This window comes from Dermochelys coriacea, chromosome 7 (genome assembly GCF_009764565.3).
Source record: "Dermochelys coriacea isolate rDerCor1 chromosome 7, rDerCor1.pri.v4, whole genome shotgun sequence".
In the NCBI taxonomy this organism is placed as follows: Eukaryota; Metazoa; Chordata; order Testudines; family Dermochelyidae; genus Dermochelys; species Dermochelys coriacea.
The window spans coordinates 2,350,778-2,370,332 of NC_050074.1; the positions used below are offsets into that span (position 1 = coordinate 2,350,778).

General features: G+C 42.5%; 1 long non-coding RNA gene across 1 annotated transcript in view; it reads left to right on the forward strand.

Annotated features, from left to right (window-relative positions):
- LOC122461101 overlaps positions 1–18,126 on the forward strand; it is a 36,011-nt gene extending 17,885 nt beyond the window's left edge. Inside the window, exon 3 of the long non-coding RNA XR_006282833.1 lies at positions 17,881–18,126. This is a non-coding gene — a long non-coding RNA (uncharacterized LOC122461101). The remainder of the gene's footprint in view (positions 1–17,880) is intronic.
- Positions 18,127–19,555: the final 1,429 nt, after the last annotated feature.

Below are 19,555 nucleotides of genomic sequence, written 5' to 3' on the forward strand. Positions count from 1 at the left end.
CTTCACTAAACCTCAAAGACTAAGACAAAGAAGCTCTTCTAAAGATATGCCTGCCATAGGGATAAAGTGCTTAAGGAAGGCATCCTGTGTGCATCAAGTTTGAGATTAACAGGTCTCTACTGCACTTTATCTTAAATTACTTTATAAAAAGAACCATCACTCCAGGATGAGCTCTGGTAGTATCTGTTGCCTGCCTAACGACTAGATCATCATTAGCAGTGGCCCTTATCTAGCCTTTGCTTGTGCTGCAGGGTTTCTAATGCCACCCAACCCATTGGAATGTAATGCTTCCATTTTAATTGTTTTATCTTTTGCTACTATAGAGCCAGCTGTATACATTATTTAAGAGGTAGAAAGTTTTTCCTCAGTAATTAATGACGGGTTTGTCAGATATGGTACCAGCCTGAGGCTTTGCTTTCCATACACAGTCCTCTAACAATCTCATCATTATCCAATATAACAACCAGCTGCCATCGCATTATACAATTATAATCAATGGCTCATACCAATAGCACTTAAGGAGGAAAGATTGAGGTAGAGTTGGATGCACTTGTTATCGCCGACAGATAAGAGCTTGTTTCTTGACAGCATATGGCCCATTTTTCAACTAATCAGGAAATACTGTGTGATATCAGAACCTAAGAAACTAACTTCTTTTATGTCTGACCTTGACCAGATTTTAATCTTGAAAATGATGTGTTGCCATACACCTAATATATTGTAAAGTATGTACAGTAGGCCAAGAAAACCCATGCTGGTAATAAATTCTTCACAAGGGCCTTTTTCTCATTCCCCTTTCTTCCATTGTCTGCTTGATAAGGGTGTAGAGTTCTATCGTTAAGTGTACTGCAGGAGTCTTTACGAAGGGTTCATTTTCCTCCTACATCATTTGAAGTACCATAGGTCACCTCCTTAATAGGAGCCTTTGTTATACTTCTGAGCAATGAATCCTTTCCCCCATCAGGTACTAGATACAGTCAGTCTTGTCAGTTCTAATCAAAGGATCTTTGGTTTTTCAGATGATGGATAAACACAGCTCATTTGCCAAAGTTCAGCAGTGAAAGCACTTCAAAGCTACTATAGTGGCTTGCCTGGATTAGCAGACTGTGTCTTTGAACATGGCACCAAATGTGCAGTAAGAAAAGGAGGGCTTGTGGCACCTTAGAGACTAACAAATTTATTTGAGCATAAGCTTTCGTGAGCTACAGCTCACTTCATCAGATGCATAATGTGCAGTAGTTCAACACTTTTTGGATTTAATTTAGTCAAATCATAAACCTAACTAGAGTGTGGTCTCTAGAGGTTTGGTTTCTCCTATGTCTCTAACTCCGTAACCTCAGTATATTTTAAAAATGATGTCCAGGATAAATACCCCTCCCCACACACCTTATAAAACTAAATGAATGATGTCCTCTGTCCAAAGATTGTTCCTATTATAATTCCTTCTTTTGCATATTATGCAATGAAACTGAAACCCATTTTGAAATCCTTCCGTATGTGTCCAGAGAAATCAACACAAACATAAAGGAAGGACGACTTCCTACAGTGCATGGTGCAGTTATTATTATTATTTTTTTAATATCTGGCAAGACAGGGCCAAAGTCTAGGAGGATCCAAAGCAGCATGTTGTTTGGACAGAGCTGGCAGCAGTGGAAACTAGAAACTAGAGACAAGAAAACCCAAGATGGGGGAGTAGGAGAATATCTAGTCAAGCAACAGTAAACTCATGGTGCGATGTTCTAACAGCGTGTTGTGGTCTTTGTGTCATGATGTTGTATTTATGTTCTGTTGAAACATTGCAACAGGCATTACAGTGCACCACGAGGCTGCTGGGGTGTACCTATGTTCAGACTCTGTAATGTCATGAACATAGGTACACCCCAGCAGCCTTGAGGTGCACTGTTGATAACAAGAGCTAGCAGCTCTGCTAGGTTTGAGTACCGCTAGTTTAGGAGTAAGTTGCATGACCCCGCTAGCCTTCTGATGCTCCTGTTGACATTTTTTTTCATAGCAAAAGGGGAACATATTTCTTCCAAAGAGTGCTGTGGGGGAGGGGATTGTTTTCTCTTAAATGGAGACTTTAGAGCCTACAGTTTCTTTCTGGTGGGCCCACTTACAAAGTAGGGCTGCCCACATCCTCAAAGAGGAAATACAAGCTCCCGTATAGTCATACTGAGGCTAACTTCAAGCCTTAAAAACAAAACCCAAACCACTACTATGGCTCAAATCCTGCAAAAATCCCTGGACAAGTGCAGGGGTCCACCACTCAGAGTTCTTTGCAAGGCCAGGGTTTTAGGCCCTAATCCCTCACTTCCTCCAGTCTGGAGGACTCCCCTAATAGTGTTGACAGCTTTATAATGAAAAGTGCAGTTCTGCTGTCAATGTCTGCTCTAGATCATGGAGACATCAAGGTTAAAATGATGGGAATCCATAATTTGCTGTGATCTGCAGATAGCAATGATTAAAACTCCTGTTTTGGCAGGCCTGCTTCATGACTCACAAGGTGCTAATGCATTGGCATAGCTGTATATAATTTATTTGGGGCATTAAGTGAGTTAGAAAACAGATTAGGAAATGGAGAATTCTGAGCACTGAGAGAGGGCATTCACCCTTATGCTGTGAAATCTGCACTATTCTCCCTCCTAGAGAATGGAACTCTTAGGTACAGGTGAATGGCCACAGTCAGTCAACTGACCCTCGTTTGCTTGTATGCTATAAGAGACTGTGAGTGAATGCTTCCTAGCTGTCATTTTACCTGAGAGTCCTGCTTTCAAAACTTGAAGGCCCTTTAAAATGCAGCTCCTTTCACATTGCTACCCCACGTATCTTGCTGTCAAAATTATTCAGACTTCTTAAGGAATAGGTGGAGAGTGCATGAGAACAAGCCAAAAGAATTATGTTTTTCTGATCTTTTGCTCCTGACAGCCTTGCTGATGTGCAGTGAAATATAAATGGCTTAAAGCATGATTCACTATTAAACATTAAAGAGAAAAAATTCAGCTATTCATAAATTAATGTTAAATCTGTTTTCTGCAGCCCCTGTAAGAGCTTGTGATAGCTCACTTGTTTGTAGTTAGAAAAGAGAAATGCTCTCTGAAGAATCATATTCCATTGTTTCTGTTGGCAGCTATTAAGAACAATATTTAAAATACCTTTTAAAATTGTATATGTAATTCTTGGTAAAGTGACATTGCATATTTTCATTAAGTTATCACCCTGTAGTGGGACTGGAATTTGTGACATACTAATTAACTCTGATTTAACACAACCATTATTTTGGGACTTAATGGTTGGAGACCATTGTCTAATATTATTATACAGCAATTAATATCATTAAGGAAAACAAGTTAAGTAAAGTGGGAAGAAAGTTAATATGGCAATTCAGGGATACAGATAGGATTTTGTTTCTTTATGCTAAATAAAATAAAGGATCTGTAATTTACCTTTATCAGAGGAGGTAAGGAGACGGAATGTGCTGGACTTATTAAAACTATTCAATGTGGGTGTAATTCACTTCTTTTGAAGAAGGCAAGATCAAACCCTATGCACCGTGTAAGTCCCACTTAAGCCCTGTTTTTGGTCTTAAATGGGATTTATGTAGTGCATAGGCCTTGAGCTGGCCACAGAAGTGATTTTCACCCCATGTCCTAATCCCTGAAGACATTACTTAGTCCAAACTCCTGTTGAAGTCAAGGATCTCAGGAGTGGGTCCCAAGGGTGGAAATATAGATTCCAGGGACAGAAGGAACCATTGAGATTGTCTAATCTGAGCTCCTGTGGAACACAGGCCAGAGAACTGCACCAGAATAATCCCTAGAGCAAATCTTTTAGAAGATCATCCACTCTTGATTTTAAAATGGTCAGTTATGAAGAATCCATCACGACCCTTTGGAAATTGTTCCACTGGTTAATGACCCTCACTGTTAAAAATGTACACCTTATTTCCAGTGTGACTTTGTCTAGTTTCAATTTCCAGCCATTGGATCGTGTTATGCCTTTCTCTGTTAGATTAAAGATCCCATTATCAAATATTTGTTCTCCATATAGGTAGTTACAGATTGTAATCAAGCCACCCCTTAGCCTTTTCTTTGTTTAAGCTTTAATAGATAGACTGAAGGTGCTGAGTTGCTATAAGGTAGGTTTTCTAATCCTTTAAGCATTCTTATGTCTCTTCTCTGGACCCTTTCCAATTTATCAGTATCCTTCTTGAATTTTAGACACCAGAACTGGACACAATATTCCAGCAGTGGTCACAAATACCGAGGTAAAATAACCTCTCTCTAGTTACTCAAAAGTCTCCTATTTAGGATCACATTAGCCCTTTGGGCCACAGCGTTGCACTGGGAGCTCATGTTCAGCTGATTATCCATCACTACCCTCAAACCTTTTTCAGAGTCCCTGCTTCCCAAGATAGACTCTCCCCTTGTGTATGGCCTGCGTTCTTTGTTCCTAGATGTAGATATTTACATTTAGTTATATTAAAGCACATATTGTTTGCTTGCACCCAGCTTACTAAGTGATCGAGATCACTCTGTGTCACTGACTATTATTATTAAAAGGCTTTATTGGTAAAGAGGAATAAGTATTTACTGTGTTCCTGCAATGATCTGATTCCTATATACCTATTCAAATAGGCTTGTTACAGAAATTTCTCTCCAAAAATACTCGTGAAATTCTTGATTACCATGAAGTTTTACAGGAGATTTTGAGTTAACCACCCAAACTAATTAAGTGAAATTATCCTAATTTGTTTATTATGTTAATGATTTGAGTTAATTTATAGTAATTTAGCATGTATTACTAAAGATTTATTATGTTTCCTACAAAATGACTTAAGAGCTATAAATCCCATGGTTAAACATAATTAGTGGAGACATATTTATCGAAAGGGATAATTACATCTGATAAAAGTTCTTCAGTTAGGCTTAATTAAAACAGATTATTCCTCCATAAATGAAAAATAAATATGGTAATTTACTGAGTAGATTTTCATTGCAAAAATGAATATCTCAGCATTTTAATATTTTAAAAAGGGTGGGAAAATAAACTAAATAGCTGATTGGTTCCCAATAATTGCTTCCCAATATGATTAATAATCCCTGGGAAACAGATACTTTACAGGAGTAAACAGTTTGCTACTTAATGACCAAAGAGTAGAACCTGTTCAGAAAAATCAGCCACTGACTTGTTTTTAAGTGGGCTGTTGCTGTTTTGAACCATAATGAAGAAAGGGTTAAGAAAATTAATTTTTCTTCCAATGAGACTAATCCTAGCTCATCTAAGTAGTGCTTTGGGGGAAAATGGATGTTAAGCACCCGGGAAGTAATTTGTACTTATAGTAACGTGAGCCATGCTCTGTAAGATATATAGTAAATTTACAACTTTTTCTGAGGCTAACAGAATATGTTTAATACACATCAGTACACATGCAGAGATTAAACTGTAAATCTGTGTTTTCATAATTTATATATGAATACTGTGTAGAAGCACTTTCACTGGGCCCTTATTTGTAAATCACACTGCAAACAGTAGAGCATAATTTAGAAAGGCAAAAAATTAGATGCACAGCCAGATTCACGGAATTCACAGCCAGATTCACTCACGGAAGCTACTAGATCACATGCCCTGATTCTCATGGGTGACTTTAATTTTCCTGATATCTGCTGGGAGAGCAATACAGCGGTGCATAGACAATCCAGGAAGTTTTTGGAAAGCGTAGGGGACAATTTCCTGGTGCAAGTGCTAGGGGAGCCAACTAGGGGGAGGGCTTTTCTTGACCTGCTGCTCACAAACCGGGTAGAATTAGTGGGGGAAGCAAAAGTGGATGGGAATCTGGGAGGCAGTGACCATGAGTTGGTTGAGTTCAGGATCCTGACGCAGGGAAGAAAGGTAAGCAGCAGGATACGGACCATGGACTTCAGGAAAGCAGACTTTGACTCCCTCAGGGAACAGATGGCCAGGATCCCCTGGGGGACTAACATGAAAGGGAAGGGAGTCCAGGAGAGCTGGCTGTATTTCAAGGAATCACTGTTGAGGTTACAGGGACAAACCGTCCCGATGAGTCGAAAGAATAGTAAATATGGCAGGCGACCAGCTTGGCTTAATGGTGAAATCCTAGCGGATCTTAAACATAAAAAAGAAGCTTACAAGAAGTGGAAGTTTGGACATATGACCAGGGAAGAGTATAAAAATATTGCTCGGGCATGTAGGAAAGATATCAGGAGGGCCAAATCGCACCTGGAGCTGCAGCTAGCAAGAGATGTCAAGAGTAACAAGAAGGGTTTCTTCAGGTATGTTGGCAACAAGAAGAAAGCCAAGGAAAGTGTGGGCCCCTTACTGAATGAGGGAGGCAAGCTAGTGACAGAGGATGTGGAAAAAGCTAATGTACTCAATGCTTTTTTTGCCTCTGTTTTCACTAACAAGGTCAGCTCCCAGACTGCTGTGCTGGGCAACACAAAATGGGGAAGAGATGGCCAGCCCTCTGTAGAGATAGAGGTGGTTAGGGACTATTTAGAAAAGCTGGACGTGCACAAGTCCATGGGGCCGGACGAATTGCATCCGAGAGTGCTGAAGGAATTGGCGGCTGTGATTGCAGAGCCCTTGGCCATTATCTTTGAAAACTCGTGGCGAACGGGGGAAGTCCCGGATGACTGGAAAAAGGCTAATGTAGTGCCCATCTTTAAAAAAGGGAAGAAGGAGGATCCTGGGAACTACAGGCCAGTCAGCCTCACCTCAGTCCCTGGAAAAATCATGGAGCAGGTCCTCAAAGAATCAATCCTGAAGCACTTAGAGGAGAGGAAAGTGATCAGGAACAGTCAGCATGGATTCACCAAGGGAAGGTCATGCCTGACTAATCTAATCGCCTTTTATGATGAGATTACTGGTTCTGTGGATGAAGGGAAAGCAGTGGATGTATTGTTTCTTGACTTTAGCAAAGCTTTTGACACGGTCTCCCACAGCATTCTTGTCAGCAAGTTAAGGAAGTATGGGCTGGATGAATGCACTATAAGGTGGGTAGAAAGCTGGCTAGATTGTCGGGCTCAACGGGTAGTGATCAATGGCTCCATGTCTAGTTGGCAGCCGGTGTCAAGTGGAGTGCCCCAGGGGTCGGTCCTGGGGCCCGTTTTGTTCAATATCTTCATAAATGATCTGGAGGATGGTGTGGATTGCACTCTCAGCAAATTTGCGGATGATACTAAACTGGGAGGAGTGGTAGATACGCTGGAGGGGAGGGATAGGATACAGAAGGACCTAGACAAATTGGAGGATTGGGCCAAAAGAAATCTAATGAGGTTCAATAAGGATAAGTGCAGGGTCCTGCACTTAGGATGGAAGAATCCAATGCACCGCTACAGACTAGGGACCGAATGGCTCGGCAGCAGTTCTGCGGAAAAGGACCTAGGGGTGACAGTGGACGAGAAGCTGGATATGAGTCAGCAGTGTGCCCTTGTTGCCAAGAAGGCCAATGGCATTTTGGGATGTATAAGTAGGGGCATAGCGAGCAGATCGAGGGACGTGATCGTTCCCCTCTATTCGACACTGGTGAGGCCTCATCTGGAGTACTGTGTCCAGTTTTGGGCCCCACACTACAGGAAGGATGTGGATAAATTGGAAAGAGTACAACGAAGGGCAACGAAAATGATTAGGGGTCTAGAGCACATGACTTATGAGGAGAGGCTGAGGGAGCTGGGATTGTTTAGTCTGCAGAAGAGAAGAATGAGGGGGGATTTGATAGCTGCTTTCAACTACCTGAAAGGGGGTTTCAAAGAGGATGGCTCTAGACTGTTCTCAATGGTAGCAGATGACAGAACGAGGAGTAATGGTCTCAAGTTGCAATGGGGGAGGTTTAGATTGGATATTAGGAAAAACTTTTTCACTAAGAGGGTGGTGAAACACTGGAATGCGTTACCTAGGGAGGTGGTAGAATCTCCTTCCTTAGAGGTTTTTAAGGTCAGGCTTGACAAAGCCCTGGCTGGGATGATTTAACTGGGACTTGGTCCTGCTTTGAGCAGGGGGTTGGACTAGATGACCTTCTGGGGTCCCTTCCAACCCTGATATTCTATGATTCTATGATTCTATGATTCTTTCCTACCCCAAGGTTTGCTCAGCAAAGCGTGGGCAGGGGCATCAAGGAACCAACCGGTTTTGACACCTTCTTTCTCAAGCTGTCCTGTTCCTTAGAGAAAGCCAGGAATTTCCCATCAAAATGTTTTTTCAATGGAAAACACAATTTCTGCAAAAAAACCCCAAGATTGAAATCAAAACAAAACATTTCGTTTTGTGGCAAAATGTTTGTTTGACCCAGAATGATTTTTTTTTACTTTTTGATTCACTGAAAATTTCAAAACATTTTATTCTTGGTTCAACCCAAAACTATTTTTAAATTTTTTTTTTAATTTTCCAGAATTGCCAGAAAATCAGAACAGAAAATCCCTTATTCTGCCAGCTCTGCCTGAGACAGCGTGTGTCAGTTTTCTCATATACAGTATATAGTGATGCAAGATCTCTGACACTATACCCTCAGATCTACTGGGGCAACTGGCTTACAGAATTGTTGACAGGTGTATCTGGGAGGGGAGTGCTGGGTCTTGGGAACACACAGTGGGGTTGGTTTTACTAAAATGTTAATGTTGAGTGATTCCGAGGCAAACAAAACTGAAATGGCCATGTAGGTGGCTACTGGGTCACTCAGTGTCTCCCTTTGGTCACAGTGGCCAAAGGGGTATACAGGCAATGAGCAGCAGCATATGCCAACTGCCAGAGCTGGGATCAGCCATGTTTCTTGGAGTGTGAGGAGGGAAGGAAGAGAGATCTTCATGTTTGTAGCATGAAGATAGCTGGCTTCCAAGGCTGCTATTCAAGAGTAGAGGTTGCTTCCATTGACCACTCTGTTTTAGAGCTTACAACGAGAACACCTGACAGGGTAGTGGGCAAGGGACTGTAGCTGGGGCTACAGAATGTGTCTGCATAGGGCTTAAAGGAGAGGACAAAAATTGGCCAAGGGTCCCAGGAGCTGCGCTGGCTAGGGTGCAGGGCTGAGGGACCTGGTGAAGCATAGCCAGCACAGCGGTGAAAGTTTTCAATAATGCTCGTGCTTCCAGTACTCAGAGCTTGTCAGGCTTCTAGGCCCTTGCTGCTTCACAGAAAAAGGAGAGACACCACACCCCAGAATAGACCCCTGGGGGATTCACCTGGGATGTGGGCTCAGGTCCCTGGTCCAAATCAGGCAGAGTAGGGCCTTGAAGCCATGTTTCCTGCTGGTCTATTCTGGGGTATGTCTCTCGCTGGGTTTTGACCAGAAATTCCATCCTGGACCTGAGAACCCTTTTCTGATGGAGATTTTGTCAGATGCGCCATGTTCCTGTGAAGATTTTTGTTTAGAACAACTGATGTTTTCCAACAAAAACCTGGCTTAATCAAAAAATTCCCTACTGCCAGGAGGGGAGTGGATAATACTTGGAGGTTGGGATTGTGTTGGCTGTGTGTGTGTGTGGGGGGGGTCGCTTGAGCATGGAATTTCCTGCCTTTTTAGCGCTTGAGATGTTGTGAGGAAATAAATGTGTCGTGTTGTGTTGTTTTGAGGAATACTCTGGTTTCCCTTCAGATCACATGAATCTTTTCTTTTCTAAATACACTTGCACACTGTCAACTCTGCTAACAGATTGTGTGTGGATTCCTGCTAGGTGTGAGACATTTACAGTTATGTTCCTGTGTTCGATATTGAGAGACCACTTTAAAATATTTGTATAAATCAAGTCAAAGGATTAATTCACTTATTTTCAGGCTAAATTCTGAACAAGAGTATCCATAATCCTCTCTTCATTTTGGGGCAATGAAAGAACCAGTCTTTCCCCATATCCTGTTCTATCTACATTTTTGTTGACTTTTTTGTCATTAATGTTTGCTATTTCCACGCTACGTGAAGAGCTTTTGTTCACTCAGATGATTTCCACAGCTCCTTAAACCTTTTGAGTACAATGGTTACAGGACAAGAAACTGCTGGTGAAATCAGATCTAGGTCTGAATTGTTAATTATTGCAGCAGATGCTCATGCCTTCATTCCCTCCTTCAGTACAAATCCTGATTCTAAGCCTTCATTCCTAAAATCCAAAGGGATCAGCACACTCCATGTCTTCTTCCAGCAGGGGTCAATATTTTGTTAGTCAATCATGACTTTAAAAAATGCATGATGCATTTATTTATTTATTCAGTGAAAGTTCAGCCTCATTTTATGGACCATTTTCTTTTTATTCCCTGTCTGGTTTTGTTTGCTCAAAATTTGGCATGAATGCAAAGGATTTGAGTCCCGGTTCAATATTATGATATTAATTGACTCTCATCTCCAAGATAGCAGCTATGCCTCTGTGTTTGAAATCCATTTCTTTGGGCCATGTAAGATTTATGCTGTAATTGATTTCACAGTCCATACCCACAAAAGGAACTTTGCTCATCTCCATGTGTCAAACAGTGGAGGCACATTAATCCCTGGTGCAATGTCAGCGGCGGTCGGTAAGATTACACAAGCCTTTTGTGCATTGTCTGACGCTGCCGGTATGGAGGAGAAGATTCAGCTGCTCCCATGGCCTGAATCCCCTTTGCCCTGGACCATGGGACAGCCCTCTATAAGAACTCTATAGGTAGGAGGGTTGAGGACAGAGCAGTGCACCATACCATCAGTGGAGCAGGAAACCTGCAGGAAAATTATTGCTTCCATAGGGAGCACCCTATAACTTTGCAAATTCCCTTTGGAGGGGATTCTGTGAACACCCACAGCCTGGGGAGTCCCCGGCAGTGCAGCTCCAGTGGTACTGTGCTGCCAAGGGGACCAGCCAGGCACCCCTAAATAGCGCATAGAATCATAGAACTGGGAGAGACCTTGAGGGGTCTAGTTCAGTCCCCTGCACTTGTGGAAGGACAAATACTCGATAGGCCTTCGTGCAAGTCTCTGGCAGGTTTCCAAGATCCACTGGTGTCCAGGAAACCGCTGCCCCAATGGAAGAATTTGAGTAAAACCTGTGTCACATGGAATTTCTCATCTCCCCCTATGAGCACCCACTCCATGGGCAGAGAGGGTTAGCTGGGACAGAGATTATACAAGAGGGATGGTTTGTGTTACTATGATGTCTCTGGCACTCCATTTTTATTTAATGTTTATATGGCAATAGCAACCGGGGGTCCCAGTCAGGATCAGGGCCCCAGTGTGCTGGGCACTACAAACATATACAAAGACATTACCTTTGCTCAGCGAAAATGAGAAAATGCAGGATGGGAGGAGTTGGATGCACTCATATAGATATAGTTTTATATGCACATCACCACATTGTCCAAATCCCTCTGCAAGAGTCATTTCTTCAGTGATCCCCACAAGAAAACAGCAATAAGAACAATCCAGATCTACTTGTTTGCTACTCTGCACTTCCTCTTGTGTCCTAGCTACCCTCTCTGTCATGTTTATATCATAAAGTCTTCAGGGCAGGGCATATCTGGGCCAACTGCAGTTCCCATTGATATCTGTGGCAATTCACCCCTTGACTGCAATGGGGCAGAATTGATGTACCTGTGTTTTTGTTTTATATGGTGCAAAAACATTGTCAGCACCCAACACATAATCCACATGAATGCTATCAGGAACTGGGAAAATGATCTTTACTGGGTATTCGCCAAAGTCCAATTAAGTCAATGGGAAGATTTCCATTGATTATAAGAGCTTTGGGTCAAGATCCTGGTTCAGTGTCTGACCCAAAACCCTACAAGGTGCATTTAGATCCCCTGTACTGAGATTTCAAAATGCTTGTGTTCGAGACTATTCTAGACCTATAACAAATCATATGAATAATTACTCTCTCATCATATGTGCAACGTGCCCAGCCATTTGATGGTGACATCATCAGCCAGGCGGAGAGCCGGTAGCCCGCCATTGAAATAAGTCACTGGGCGCTCATCAAGAATATGTGACATAGTCTGAAGTTGACCACAGCTGCATTGCAAGTCATTAGAAAAACCCCATTTCAGGAGATTGGCCGCACAGTTGCCCTGACCTATTTGAAACCAGTTCAGAGATGATCACAGGTGCCTTGGCAGATCAAAACCTGGTAGACAGCCGGTTGGCTCAATGACGAGAGAGTGATTAACAAATATCATCGCTGACCACTCATTACAACAAACAGATTCCACCATCATGTCCTACGGTGGTATAAGTGACCGTAAAGGGCTTCTAGAAGACAGGCGAGCTGGTGGGTGGTTGAAGAGGTCTGCGTACAAAGGAAGGTCACTGTTCTCATGGATCTTGGCCAGCAGCAAATTCATGACAAATATGGGGTGATGCTATGTTACTAAGCATTGGCAGCCATGGCAACGGCATTGCACATAAAGTCCCAGTAACAATACGCATAGCTTTGTTAAGCTCTCCATTGACCAGCCTGGTGTGAGACGAGCGACATCAGACAGGAGTGTAGTCCTCTAGATCACTGAAATATTTGCATGCCGTCAAGGCTACTATTGTATCCATTGTTAGGATATAACTTGACATTTTGAACAATTAGTCTCTCCGTTATTTAACATAACATAAATCAGATTTATTGTTATGTAAACTATGGAATGCAGCAAAGGTCAGTTACAAAGTTCAGCACATTTCCTAGCAGTCTTTACCAGATTTCAATTAACTCTTTAAAATCTCAATACAGTACAGAGGCTCCTGAAATGACTTCAGATAAACATTCTGAAACTTAATTAACTTTGATTCTAAATATTAAATTAGATTAACCTTCCATACCCCTCATATAAATGACAGCACATTGGCAGAAGTGTTTTATGTACTCTTCAAACTACTGCGTTGCATGCATATTATTATTATTTGAGTCACCATAGTGCTTATCTATAGTAACTATAGGTAGAGAGCTGAAAGTAAACAATAGACAAAAATTCTCCTGTAATAGTTTTAAACAGCATCTAAAGGCAAAGAGTAATATAATGCACAGACGATGAAAATTGCAGCAACCATGCATCGCTGGTTGCATATATGTTCCCAATCAGAAATGCAAGTGTCCATAATTTGGTAACAGTGTGGTTTAAATGGGTTGTCGTCTTTGCAAACGATGAACCTAAATATAAAAGAATACGATGCTGCTTTTTTTTTAATTTCTAGAATGTAGAGATCAAATCAAAACACTCAGATCTCGTCCATTTCCCCTCTTTCCTTTTTTCCAGTTAGTTATTTATGGGGATGTTTTTAAAGAAAAAATATCTTCTTATGGGACACAGACCAGAGCAAGGAAATCCGTCATGCACAGTACCTTTTAAAATGTTGTTTCGGTTGTGATTCCCCTTAGTGAAGTGACCCACAGCATCAAGAAGCGGTTCAAATCCCAGTTCCATTGAAAAGGCTGAGATATGAATGACATAAACGATGAGTCATCTTTGCATATCTTGGGTTCACTAGGCAATTGGGTCACTTTCCTTCCTGAGTCTCAGGATTAACAACTTTCCCAACAGGGATTTTTTAAAAAAGCATCCCTCCACATCCTGCATTCTGCTCCCTTGGGACTCAGTAGACCTTGTTATCTCTTACCTGACCCACTGCTGGAGTAAGAGAGGGTTTCTCTGGAAGCACTTTGTACAAAATAAAAACCCACCAAACCTGGCCATGTCTCAAAAACAAGACTCTAGTGAATCAACTATATCAAAACAGAGGCAGACTATAGAGAGGCCATGAAACAAAGAAGATTAACAAAGAGTTCTTTGGGGGAAAGGGATAACTAGTGAGTGCTGTAGTAAGAAAGTTGAGAAGCCATTTGTTTTTATAAGGTGACAAAGCATCCGATGAAGTGAGCTGTAGCTCACGAAAGCTTATGCTCTAATAAATTTGTTAGTCTCTAAGGTGCCACAAGTACTCTTTTTCTTTTTGCAAATACAGACTAACACAGCTGCTACTCTGAAACCTGTCATTTAAATAAGAAAGGGTTTTGTTTTGAATGTGTAAACTCCTGGGAGCAGTAAATCTTGACAGCTGGTTTCTTGTGTTATCTACTGCTATGTTGTCTGAGTGGTGGACAGGACATAAAATACCCAAGTTGCTTGATCCTGATTTATACTGAGGTCTGTAACACCCACTGACTACAGTGTGACAACTTCTGATGCATGGCATCTGATGGCACAAACAATGAATTAGATGTTGGGTAAGTGATGCAGCCACTCTATCATGGCAGCAGCATCTGGAGACATCAAGTACATCCATCTGCCATCAAGATGAGAAAGAGGGCAGTCCGTAACCAGCAGGTCTGCTGTTTGTTCTTGAACTCCATAGGCATGAGGATGGGGGAGCTCAAGAAGCCTCAGCAGTAAAGGTGTAAGGTGAACTTCCCATGACCACGATGCGTCTATTGTAACAAAGAAGGTTCTTTCAGTTCATATGGTTGTTCTGGGGGCATGCAAGAACTGATCCGGAGGGAGACTAGGGGCCACAGATCTGAGTTGTCTAGCTGCCAACTCACAGTGTGAGTTGAATGTGTGCAGCCCCTCTTAGGATCTGGCCCCAAATAACCTACCCAGAGTAACTGGGCAAACTGACCTGTGAGTACCAGGGCCACATCATATTACTTAATAGTTTATTAAATGTAAACAAAACCTTCCTCTTTACAGACACAGAGAAGAGAAAGTCATGCTTTATATTATAAAAGGTTAACAAATGATTAAAATTTGTTAGTCTTCAAGGTGCCACAAATACTCCTTTTCTTTTTTTAAATGATTAACGGATGTTTTAATAAATAGTTAATCATAGATTGGTATAGGATCCAATAGGTTCCTTATGACCATACAAAACATATTCTGCTGATGTACTTCTAACCATCTATAAGATATACAACTATCTATGATAGGCTTATAACAGCTAGAAATAATTTATTAACCCTTTACTAACCCTTTGGAATGTTAATATTCAATGTCACTGAAGAGAGAGCCAAAGACTTGCTAACTTTCTCCTGGAACTGGGACAGTGTAGAGGGCAGATAGTGCCCTCTTTAGAATGCTGATTAACAATATTTAAGGGAAGGATTCTTTGTCTGAAGACAAGGAAACACAATTCCTCTTTTGCGAAACAATGTTATTTCTAAGTGAAAAGAGTTTATTCTAATCCCTGCGATCAGGGTGTTAGGAACCCAGAAATCCACCAAGAAAAGGGCTTTCTCTGCAACTTTTTAGGGTTACTCAGTTTTTTCAATGGCTTAAATAACAAAACCATTGAATATCCTTCATCTGGAGTAAAAATAGATTGAGCTTCCTCTGTACTGCTTTGCTGTGGGATCTAGTGGATCAGACAGTTCCAGCCCTGTGGGGACCAGCTCTCAGAGGAGCAGAGATCCAACCTAGTGCAGGCTCCTGAGAACCAACCCAGACCCCACAAGATTGCAGATCTGGAAGCTAGGAGATCCCCACCCAGGAGTGAAGACTCCATAAGGGACCCTTTTAATTGAAGCTGGCGAACATTCACAGCACTGCAGCACTGGTCTCTGGACTCCTCCCCAGCCATCTGCCTGGCAAGGTACCAGGGAGGGACCTAGGGAATAGGAAGAGCTGGGAGTGTTAGAAGGTGGGAATTTGTTGATGTGTTAGTACCTAAACCTTTCTTTCCCCAGATCCAATTCTCCTGCTCCCAGTAAAGTCCCCGTTTATATTGTTATTTTGGGGTATGTCATGTCTTTGCTGGGGTTTGTGCTGATGTGCATTGTTTTTTTCATATGTACTAGGCTTTATACTCCTTGCCAGCAGAGGTAGCATTACTCATTTTCCCAAAGGAAGCACCCCTTGTATCTCAAACAAAGTGAGGAGGATTCACCTAGTGGTGGGGAACTAGGCACCATTAAAAAAGAACCCAGGGCTCAATCCAAGTGAGGAGAGCTAGGGGAGAAATCACTCCAAGTAGCAAGTACCAGGGTAGAGGTTTGAGCCATAACATCTGTGGGAGAGGCTAGACAATGTGTTTGCAAGGAGGACACATGGCTTCTCGTGTTTGTGTTGGAGGTTCCCTATATACTTTTTAAACTGCTCTCAACAAAGTCTGGGACAAGATTTTAAGGAAGGGCTAGTGATTTTTGGGACCCTAACTTGAGGCATCTTGAAGCATGGGTGCTCAGCACTTCAGGAAAAGTAGGCCCACTTGAGGGGTCTCAAAATTGCAAGTCACTTTTGCGAACCTTGGCCCCACTCTTGTCACAGATATCAGGCCTTGTCCATAAAAATCAAACTCTTGGCTTTCCCTTGATAGTTTTTACAGTCTCTCTCTTTCTCAACTAATCAGGCTACTTCTGCTGAAAGAAGAGAGAGATATAGAGCACTATTATTTCTATACTTTAGTTACTCTTTAATAAAGAGAAATAGAGCACTTGACAGGACAAATAATTTCCTTACATATGTATTAAGAAAAGTTGACAAACACAGGAGGTGAGGGGATACACAAGAAGAAAGGGTGACAAACACAAGGGGTGAGGGGATACAGAAGGGACAAAGATAATCAGATCTTTGGTAAAATAATGGGTACATGGTGTGCACTTTCATCCTGCAGACCTGCAGGGTAATACTGGCAATGTGAGGTTAGGCTGGGGAAGGAATGGACCCAGTAAATTCCTCCAGCGGATAGGAAAGGTATGATACTAATGACTACAGCATTGGCCTGCTAAACCCAGAGTTATGAGTTCAGTCCTTGAGGGGGCAATTTGAGGATCTGGGGCAGAAATTGGGGATTAGTCCTGCTTTGAGCAGGGGGTTGGACTAGATACCTCCTGAGGTCCCTTCCAACCCTGAGATTCTATGATTCTAAAAGTGCTTCATCCTGGAGAGGATATCAATGGGGAATTAGCATTAGGTGTCTTTGTAAACTAGTTTGGCAAACAAAATAGACACAATATTACCAGCAAAGTACTAGTTGTTTGGCACTCCGAACCTACAGTGAAAGGGGGCCAGATAAATACCTATTACTGTGTGCATTTTGGGAGCACTGAGAGGGACCAGCTGAGATGAGGACCCCATTGTGCTAGGCACTGTACATACACATACTAAAGACACTCCCTGCTCTGGAGAGCTGACAGTCTAAGAAGGAGGGCAACAAAAATGATTAGGGATTGGAAGACATGATTTATGAGGAGAGGCTGAGGGGACTGGGATTGTTTAGTCTGCGGAAGAGAAGAATGAGGGGGGATTTGATAGCTGCTTTCAACTACCTGAAAGGGGGTTCTAAAGAGGATGGATCTAGACTGTTCTCAGTGGTAGCAGATGACAGAACGAGGAGTAATGGTCTCAAGTTGCAGTGCGGGAGGTTTAGGTTGGATATTAGGAAAAACTTTTTCACTAGGAGGGTGGTGAAACCCTGGAATGCGTTACCTAGGGAGGTGGTGGAATCTCCTTCCTTAGAAGTTTTTAAGGTCAGGCTTGACAAAGACCTGGCTGGGATGATTTAGTTGGGGGTTGGTCTTACTTTGAGCAGGGGGTTGGACTAGATGCCCTCCTGAGGTCCCTTCCAACCCTGATATTCTATGATTCTATGAATCAAGAGGACTGAAGGCCAAAGTTTTACCAAGTTGACTTAAGAGAAAACTTTCCCACCCTCTCCCTCCCCCTCCCCAAAAAATAAAGTGCAAACTAGGATAAAAGCAAATAGAAAGTAGGGAGTACATAACAAGTCACAGACAAGTAGGAGCAAGCCGTGATTTACTGTGTGCTGTTATAAGAAACTGACTTATCAATTCATAAATTCATGGTAAGCCTGTTTTTTTGTATTATCATCTCTATTGTCTTCAATCCTTAGGATTGATAACACACTACACAAGTAATCCTCAGGCCTTTCAGTCTCTGTCACCTATCTCACAGATTTCTTTTCTTTATGCTGTTTAGGCTTTAGGTCTGCGGAGAGATCTGTGGTAGAGACAAATGTGCTGGACACCGAAGCAGGAACAAAATACTACAAGCTTGTGGCTGAACTTGTCCCAAGTGGGAGAATAAGGATCTGATCCAGGACACATATCTCACTTGCTTTCATTTGGCTCCTCCCCTAGTACGCATTGAGCCAAGGATGATATGAATGTGTACCCACACTAGCAGACTCTCCTTCTAGCGTCTGGTTCACATAAGAGGATAAGAGTCTACTATAGTCACAGGTAAAGGAGTTACCTCTTTAGCTCAAGCCGTGTAGACCATCCTTTTGACAATGAAGGTCCTGGAGTGCAATACCACTGATAGCCCAGGTGGGGGCCGTTACAATGTGACATGCTCAGTAGCAGCTGTGTCACTTTCCAAGGCAAGGCCACCCTTTAATCCTTTTCTGGCCATTCAGAACAAAGTAGGAGCTAACTCCCTTTGGTGGATTTTGTCCCTTCTTTTTAATGGCACTAGAATAATCTTTGGGGGACTACAGAGTTTTTTCTGCATTTAGTCCCCCCCACCTCCCATGGTGATCTTTCTTCCCCCTTTGTTTCTGCTGGCCCTTATTGTGACCTTTCCCAGAACCCCTGCCTTGCCTAGGGGATACTCCTAGGAGTTATGTACACAACGTTCATCTCCATTCAAAATGCCCAGTAGCGAAGATGCAAATCTGGGGACAACCAGGAGCATATAGTCACAAATATTATCACATTCACTCCTTAAAACAGCTGTCCTGCAGCTCAAAGCTAGGTATCCAGTGGGACCCATCAGCATTCTTCTAAAGGTTGGTGCCTGGACAGACAGCTTGTCAATATGTGCATGCTTCATGATTTCTTGGCAACATGAATGATGAAGTGGGGACTCTACTTCCTACTATATCTATGTATGTGTCAGCAGTGTTGCCTTATGGTCAGAGAATGGAATGGGCAGTTGTAGACCTGGGTTCTCTTCCTGGCTCTGACAATTGCTTGTGTAACACTGACAGACCCCAGTCATCGGCTGGTGGGTGGGATTGAACCTAAAGCCTCTGGAGCGAAATGCATGAGCCTCCAGCCACATGGCCCTTAGCTGTAGCAGACTCATTAATCTCTAAGTAGTCTCGGTGCCACTAAAGGGGACAAAGCACCAGAGGTGTGTGGGTTACATATATCCCCTAGCTGAGGAAGCGTGTCCCGAGCTTCAGAGACTTCTAAGAGATCCCGGGTTCAAATCCAGGACAAGCTCCCACTTGTAACACTGACCGACCCTGGTCATTGGTAGGTGGGATTGAACTTGAGACCTCTGGAGCTAAATACATGAGCCTGTACTGCATGAGCTAAAGGCATATGCTTCTTAGCTAAGGTTGTAGACCAGACTCATTATTCTCTAAGTGGTCTCGGTGTCACTAAAGGGGACAGAGAACTACAGCCAGGAGGTGTGTGGGCTATACTTGCTGTGTAACCTCCGGCAGTGGAGAGACAAACTTTTTGTGTGTGCACAATTTTGCACAAGCAAACACCTGTGCATGCATGTTTCAAGAACTACCCCCTCTTCCAGGTGACAGAATATGTATGTGCATGCCCATCACCTGTGCGTACAGCAGTTAGTGCACAAAAAATCATGCACAGGGGCTTGTGCATTCAGAGTTGAGTTCTCCCTGCAAATGCCA